Raw genomic sequence first — 7,638 nt, forward strand, 5'->3', positions numbered from 1 at the left:
GAGCCCATGCTCTGCAACAAGAGAGGCCACTGCAATTGGAAGCCTGCGCACGGCAACAAAGAGTAGCCCCCGCTCTCTGCAACCAGAGAAAGCCCGCGTGCAGCAACGAAGACCCAACGCACCTAAAAATAAATTAAATAAATAAATTTTTTAAAAAATGTGTTTTGCCTACATATGAAAGCAAAGTCTGGCTGTCAGGTCAGTTTCATAGACCGACCATCTACTGCTTGAATTATCTCCATAACATCCCCTGCTCCCCGCTCCCCTCCCCGCCCGCCCATGACTGTCTAGCATCTGTCTGCACATCTCCAGTGATGGGAAACTCATTATTCCACCACGCGGATGGTTTCAAACAACAAACTCTTATCTCACTGGTGTTCCAAGGACTGTCTCCTGTGAAGTGGGGAACTGCAGATAAGGGACCCTATACTATAAAGTTGAGATGTCTGATACACCGTCCCCATGCCCTTCCTAAAAGCCCGGTTAAAGTCTTCCAGAGAACTCACATGCATCCCTCGTGGGCTAGAGAGATGGGTTCTGTTAGCAGAGTTCCCAAAATGCGGGCTGGCAACCAACCATTGGTGGTAGCTAGGATAATTTTCAGTGAGGTGGAATAACTTGGTGCACAAAAGCTCTTCCATATTCATCTCCCTGTAACATCCTTGTGATTTCTGCCCATGGGCAAGTCTCAGGTTGGGGTAATTTGTCTTTAACACCTCTCACAGTACTGAGCCATCCCATTTTAACTAAGAGCGATAAGCCCTAGGACTGTAGCCCTGGTAGACACCAATATCTAGCTAGAATTGAACACATTGCTCATCTGTCCTTGTATCTATTTTAGTGGAGACCTATTTCTGGCAAGTGATACTGATCTTCTAGTTACAGTGTGATGTACAGTTTCCTTTTCAGATACATTTATTTAATCTAAAAAAGGAAAATACTTAAGTAAATAAAAATAGACACAATGCACAGATTTTTGCAAAACTCTCGTGGCTGGTTTGCAAGTGACTAAAGTTTGCGTAGCCTAATTTAGAGAAACATTTCACCCATGTGTTCGTTCACTCAACAAATGTTCATTGAGCACCTCTGAGACGAGATACGGGGGAGGACTCGACAAAGAGACAACACAGCTGATAGGAGATTCCATTAAAGAGGGCAAGGCCTGACCATGGAAGGTTTAATCACCACATGGAAGAACTGGATTTGAGCTTGTGGGGCACTGGGGAGCCATTGAATGTGCTGGAGCAGAAACAGTAAGGCAGGATTTAAGATTGTTGAGACTGGCCAGGTATGCAAGGTGGATTGAAGGGGAGAAGATTGGAAGCCGGGAGACCAGTAGGGGGCTGCTGTAATATTGGAGGCGTGACATGAGGGGGACTGGCACCTAACAGTGGGCACTCAATAAATGGTTGAAACTATTATTGTTAATATTATTGCTGTAGTCCCCTCCCTTCCCTTGACTTGGGGTAGTTCAATGAGTCATAGACTTACAGGGCATCAGACTGGAGACGGCCCTGAGATATTACCTAGTCGAGTACCTTTATTTTAGAAGTGCGTAAACTGAGGCCTGGAGAGACACAGTGAGTTGACTGCAAGCACCTGGCTGCCTGGTAGCAGAGCCAGGAAGGTGATGGCTGCTAGCTGCATTTTGGAGCACTGCTGCGTGCTAATCACTGACCCGTGGGGAAACAGAGAGTCACTGGCCCAAAGTCACACAGTAGAAGAGGAGCAGAGCTGGGATCCCAAATGAAGCCTGGCCATCTCCAAAGGTGGCACCCTGGGCCATGAAGTTCATTAATCTCGCCCCTGCACCCCCAGGCAACCTCTCATCAGGCCACAGGTGATGCTGTGGGAAGAGACCTGATTTTGCGAGGGGCTGGGGGGGTTCGGGATGTCCAGATCTGTCATCAGTCCTCTGTGTGTCCTTGGGCAAGTCCCTTTCCCTCTCTGAGGCCCAGTTTCCTCACTTTCAAATTAAAGAGATTTCACTTCCCTTCTGACATCCCAAGTCCTCAGGCTGCTGGGTGAGGGGCTCAGGAGGAAGGCCACACCTGAGTCTGCTCCCCACACCTTGCCCACACCTGAGTCTGCTCCCCACACCTTGCCTCCTGTGCTGAACCCTTCAGCTGCTCCTAGCAGACTCTGTTTCCACAGACAACACAATTCCATCGTCCAGCTTGTCCAAAATTCTAGTCACACTGACAAGCCTCCCTTCGACCTAAGAAAATATCCCCTGTAGGGAAACAGGGCTTCGTGTTTTGTTTTCAGAAGGGATGCTATTACCTTAACCGCACCCCCTCCATACCAGAAATTCCCCCATTAGCAGAAGAGCCACCACATTAATGTGTGTAACCACTTGAAAAACCACAATAAACCTCGCGGGGGATAATAGGACATAATATCAGTTTGTTATCCTGTCCATGAGTCACGCTGGGGCAGATCCTTGGCAGCGGCCTTGTTGCTGAACGCTCAAATATTTGTGCATGTCATACCATGCTGGGCTCAATCCTGCAACACCCTGACAGACGGCCACTTCCAAAGAGGCAAGCCCCCCACAAGATGGGGAGCAGGCTGTTCTCAGTGCAGACAGGGCCTCTCCCAAGGAGATGGCCCGATAAACATTTCTCCACAGCGTACAGTTTGTGGGTAATGTGTAGGCTTTGGAGCTAGACAGACCTTAGCCAAGTGACCTCACCTTCCTGGTCCTCAGTTTCCTCATCTATAGGATGGGAAGAATAATAATAGTTATAGCTTCTACCTGACAGCATTGCCGGGAGAAAGCCAGCTCATGTTCTGGTGCGTGGTAAATGCTCAAATACTCTTATTATTCAGGGGCCATTTGCAATCTGCTCTACCCCCGAGTCAATAAGATTCTAATTGAGGATTGAAGGCAATCTCAAATGCCACCACCTCCAAGAATCTTGTCTGGCTTTTGCCCAACTGCATATGATTTCTTCATGCCTCCAATTCCCACACAGATCTCGTTCCTGCTTCCCTTTAAAGGTACTCACCACTCTCCCTTCAATGGGGGCACAGACTGCTGTTCCTTGGAGCCCTGCACACAATAGGGGCTCAATATTCATTGACACTTTATATCTGCTCCCAGGGCAGAGAGCCCAGGGCTATTGGGTTCCTTCCACACTCATTGCCAACATCCAGATATATGAGACTACTTTCAGTGCTCCTCAAGGGTCCCAACCTCTGGGCCTTTACATATGCTGTTCCCTCTGCCAGGAACACTGTTCCCTTATCCTCTTCTCTAGTGGACTTACCTTTACTCTGTAGGGTTTGGCTTGGATGCCAGTGGGATGACTCCTGCCCTCATGGCCCCGCCCCGTTCCCTGGTTGGATTCATCTGCACATTTCCCCATCATAGAAATGCACACACTGAGTTGTTTAACTCCCGGTTTCATCCTCTCTCTCTCTCTCTCTGGACTGTAAGCTCTGCGAGGTCAGGAATGGGTACACAGCCCAGTGCTTGGCACACAGGAAGTGCTCACTAAATATCTGTTGAAGAGAGAAATGCACACATGAAAACCATGGGCTCACGTCTCACTCATGTGGCAGGTTCTTGAGGACCTGTCCGTTGGCCCCTCGGATAGACAGGGTGTGAGAAGGGCTCGGAGTTCTGAGAATTCTGACTTTTTCTCCCCTGAGCACTGCCAGGCTCCTGGAAGTGAAAACCCTGCCTGCTGGCAAGCATCTCAGTCACTCTCAGGACGGATCTGAATGTCACTGTCACCTGCGGGCATCTGACAACCAAGCCAGGCTGGTTCCCATGTGTAGGGCACTGAGGACCCCCAGGAGGAGATGGGGGGAGTGTGGTGATTGTGCTGGAGGGAAACCAGAAGCCTGGAAGAAAGGCACCAAGAGGCAATTGGTGCTGCGAGAAGAACATGGGCCTCAGGGTGGGGCGACTAATTCACATCCCAGGAGCTGCATTACCATGGGCAAGCTCATGCCTTTAAAATTCTAAGTACTGTAACTACGTATTTATTGAGCTTCTACTTAGTGCCAGAGCCCTTCGCACGAATCATTGCAATCACCCTCCCAGTGACCCCACAGGATGGGAGGTGTTATACCAATTTTACAGCTTAAACTAAGATACAGAGGGTGTCTGGATCTTTTCTGGGTTCCCCAGAGGCCAAGCTGAGGACAAGGACTTGAGTGCAAGTGGGTTATTTGGGAGGCAGAGCTAACACAGTAGGGAAGAGGGATGTGAGAAGGGCAGGCAGCCGGCATAGGGTGTTTGATCCAGCCAGCTACCAGGTGGGCAGCTGGCACTTAATTCCAGGGACAAAACTCTAGGAAACAGGGTAGCACATGCATCTCAGAGTTACCCTACCTGAGGGGAAAGGGAGCTGGGGTATTGATACACCAGTTCTTGCCAGCCTTTGGTTGAAGACTGCTCCAAGGGTGCTAATTTCCTGGCACTTCTGCACTAGGAGGCACTTGGCCGAGCAGCCTTCTGGGGGTGCGGGGAAGCCCCCAGGCACAGCATTACAGGAAAGAGAGTGGGAGGTTGGCCAGAGCCCCTGGGAAAGGTCAGGTCCAGGGTTATGGGTGACACACTGTGTATCCTCCAGTGGGGAAGGGGTGGACACTGCAAAGGTAGCTGTTGCCTGATGGGGCTGAGGCATGGAGCATTATCCAGAGTCTGCTCAACCTTATTCACTTTCTGGAACTTTCACCTTCCAAGAGTGAGGGGCAGCTGGGGTAGACGTGTGAATCCTGATCTTAGACTCAGGAGTTCCTGGCTCGTTCTAGGACCTCATAGCTGAGTGACATCCCTGGGCCACAGTTTCTTCCTCCGTTACACAGGCGCAGCCGTGATTACCTAGGAGAGCTGTTGAGAGGCAGAAGGAGTTCATGGCACTCAAACCCTGGCACGGAGTGGATGCCCCATCAGGGCTTTGGCATCCATACATCTATCTCTATCTTAGGAAATCCAGAAGCAGCAAATGCCTGCTCCACTTTCATTATCTGCCATCCAAATGGCAGCTAATCACAATATTGTTATTTATGAGAGAAATGGATTCAGCATTTTTATTCCAAACAGAAGCTATTGACATTCCTAGAATAGTCCCGGGAGAGGGAAAGCCCATTGCAAAATGCTCCTTCAGAAACAATTTGCAATCAGTGGCCCAGGCATGGGTCCAGAGATGTGGTCGTTGCTGGTTCTCACTGACTGATAAGGAGAATAAAGCACTCCACCGGAGGCCAGGGCTAGGGGAGGGCAGCAGCCAGGAGAGGGCTGACATCTTAATGGGAGAGAATATGGCAGAGGCCTGGGATTGCAGCTTGCCTGCCCAGGCTGATGTGGGCCGGAGACATCTTGGCAGGTGGGTAAAGAGGGGACCACAGGGCCTTTCTGCTCTCTTCTGCTTCCCCCGTTGCCCTCCCCCTCCCTCCCTTTCTCTCTGACCCTCTCTTCTCTTTTTACCTTCCTTTTCTCTCCCTCCCTCTCTTCTTTCTTCCCTTAATTTGTTTTCCTTCATTTTTCCTCTTTAAAAAATATTATTAATTAGCCGAGTACTTCTGGTATTTCCACCCTATAAACGATCACAATATTTAAGACAAAAGTTCCCTTTGATCTTCCCATTTAATCCTCATTTACTCCTCCTCCACTTTGCAGATATAATAGGAACAGTTTGCTGCATGTCCTTCCAGACATTTTTTTCTTCCCATGTGGGTACATCTATATATACCTAGTAAACATCTTTTTGTTTGTTTGTGTGTTTATATTATAAAAATAGCATTGTACTCTGGTTGTCATTCTGCCACTTGCTTTAAAACAACAACAACAACAATAAAACCTTTTTTAAAAATGTTTTCAGTTCATGCAAAATTAAGAGGAAGGGACAGACATTTCTCATATACCTCCTGCCCCCGCACATGCACAGCTTCCCCCATGACCAACACCACCCCGCAAATTGGTACATTTGTTACGACCGATGAACTTACTTACATTGACACAACATTATCACCCTAAGTCCACAGTTTACCTTAGGGTTCACTCTTGGTGTTATTATATATGTTCCGTGGGTTTGGACAAACGTATAATGACATGTACCATTATTATGGTACCCACTGCCCTAAAAATTCTCAGTCCTCCACCTATTCAGCCCTCCCCTAGCCCCACTCTTGGGCAACCAGTAATTTTTTACTGTCTCCATAGTTTTGCCTTTTCCACAATGTCATATAGTCAAAATCACACAATATGTAGCCTTTTCAGATTGTCTTCTTTCACTTAGTAATACGCATTTAATATGTCTTTTTATGGCTTGATAGCTTATTTCTTTTCAGTGCTGAATAATGTTCCATTGTCTGGATGGACCACAATTTATGTTTCCATTCACCTACTGAATGGACATCTTGGTTGCTTCCAAGTTTTGGCAGTTATGAATAAAGCTGCTGTAAATATCTATGTTTGGTTTTGTTGTGGAGGTAAGTTTTCAACTCCTTTAGATAAATAACAATGAGTGGTATTGCTGCATAGCATTGTAAGAGTATGGTTTTGTAAGAAACCAACAAAATGTCTTCCAAAGTGGCTGCACCATTTTGCAATCCCACCAGCGATGAATGGAAGCTCCCATTGCTCTAAATCCTTACCAGCATTTGAAGTTGTCAGTGTTCCAGATTTTAGCCATTCTAATAGGTGTGTAGTGGTATCACATTGTTGTTTTAATTTGCATTTCCCTGATGACATATGATGTGGGACATCTTTTCATATGCTTAGTTTTGATCTGCGTATCTTCTTCGGGTGAGGTGTCTGTTAAGATCTTTTGAGTTTCAAATTGGGTTGTTTGTTGTCTTATTGTTGAGTTTTAAGAGCTCTTTGTGTATTTTGGATATGTCTTTTGCAAATATTTTCTCCCAGTCTGTGGCTTGCCTTCTCATTCTTTTGACATCGTCTTCTGCAGAAGTTTTTAATTTTAATGAAGTCCAGCCTATCAATTATTTCTTTCTTGAATTGTTCCTTTGGTGTTATTTAAAAAGTCATCACCATACCTAAAGTTATATAGATTTTCTCCTACGTTATCTTCTACAAGTTTTCTCATTTTGCATTTTATATTTAGGTATATTTAGGGTCTATGATCCATTGTGAGTTAACTTTTGTGAAGGGTATAATGTCTGTGTCTGGATTCATGTTTTCGCATGTGGACGTATAGTTGTCCCAGCACCATTTGTTGAAGAGACTATCATTGCTCCATTTCATTTCCTTTGCTCCTTTATCAAGGATCAGTTGATTCTATTTATCAGGATCTATTTCTGGGCTCTCCATTCTGTTCCATTGACCTATCTGTCTGTTCTTTCACCAATAGCACACTGTCTTGATTACTCTAACTTTATAGGAAGTCTTGAAGTCAAGTAGTGTCTGTCCTCCAACTTTGTTCTTCTTCAATACTGAATTGTGTTCAAGGTCATACAGCTAGTGAACAGTGATGGCAACTCAAGTCTTGGACTCCTAGTCCAGCATAGAAGAGTGGAGGAGACAAGGCTGAGAAAAACAACTAAAGTGAGATCATAGGGGGCCTTGAGCACCAGACTGAGGCACGAGGACCTTTTCCTGATGGCATTGGGGAGCCAAGGAAAGTTCTTGAGCAGGGGACTTACTGGGAAGCCTTGGGAAGATTA

This window comes from Balaenoptera acutorostrata, chromosome 10 (assembly GCF_949987535.1).
Source record: "Balaenoptera acutorostrata chromosome 10, mBalAcu1.1, whole genome shotgun sequence".
NCBI classification, from domain to species: domain Eukaryota; kingdom Metazoa; phylum Chordata; class Mammalia; order Artiodactyla; family Balaenopteridae; genus Balaenoptera; species Balaenoptera acutorostrata.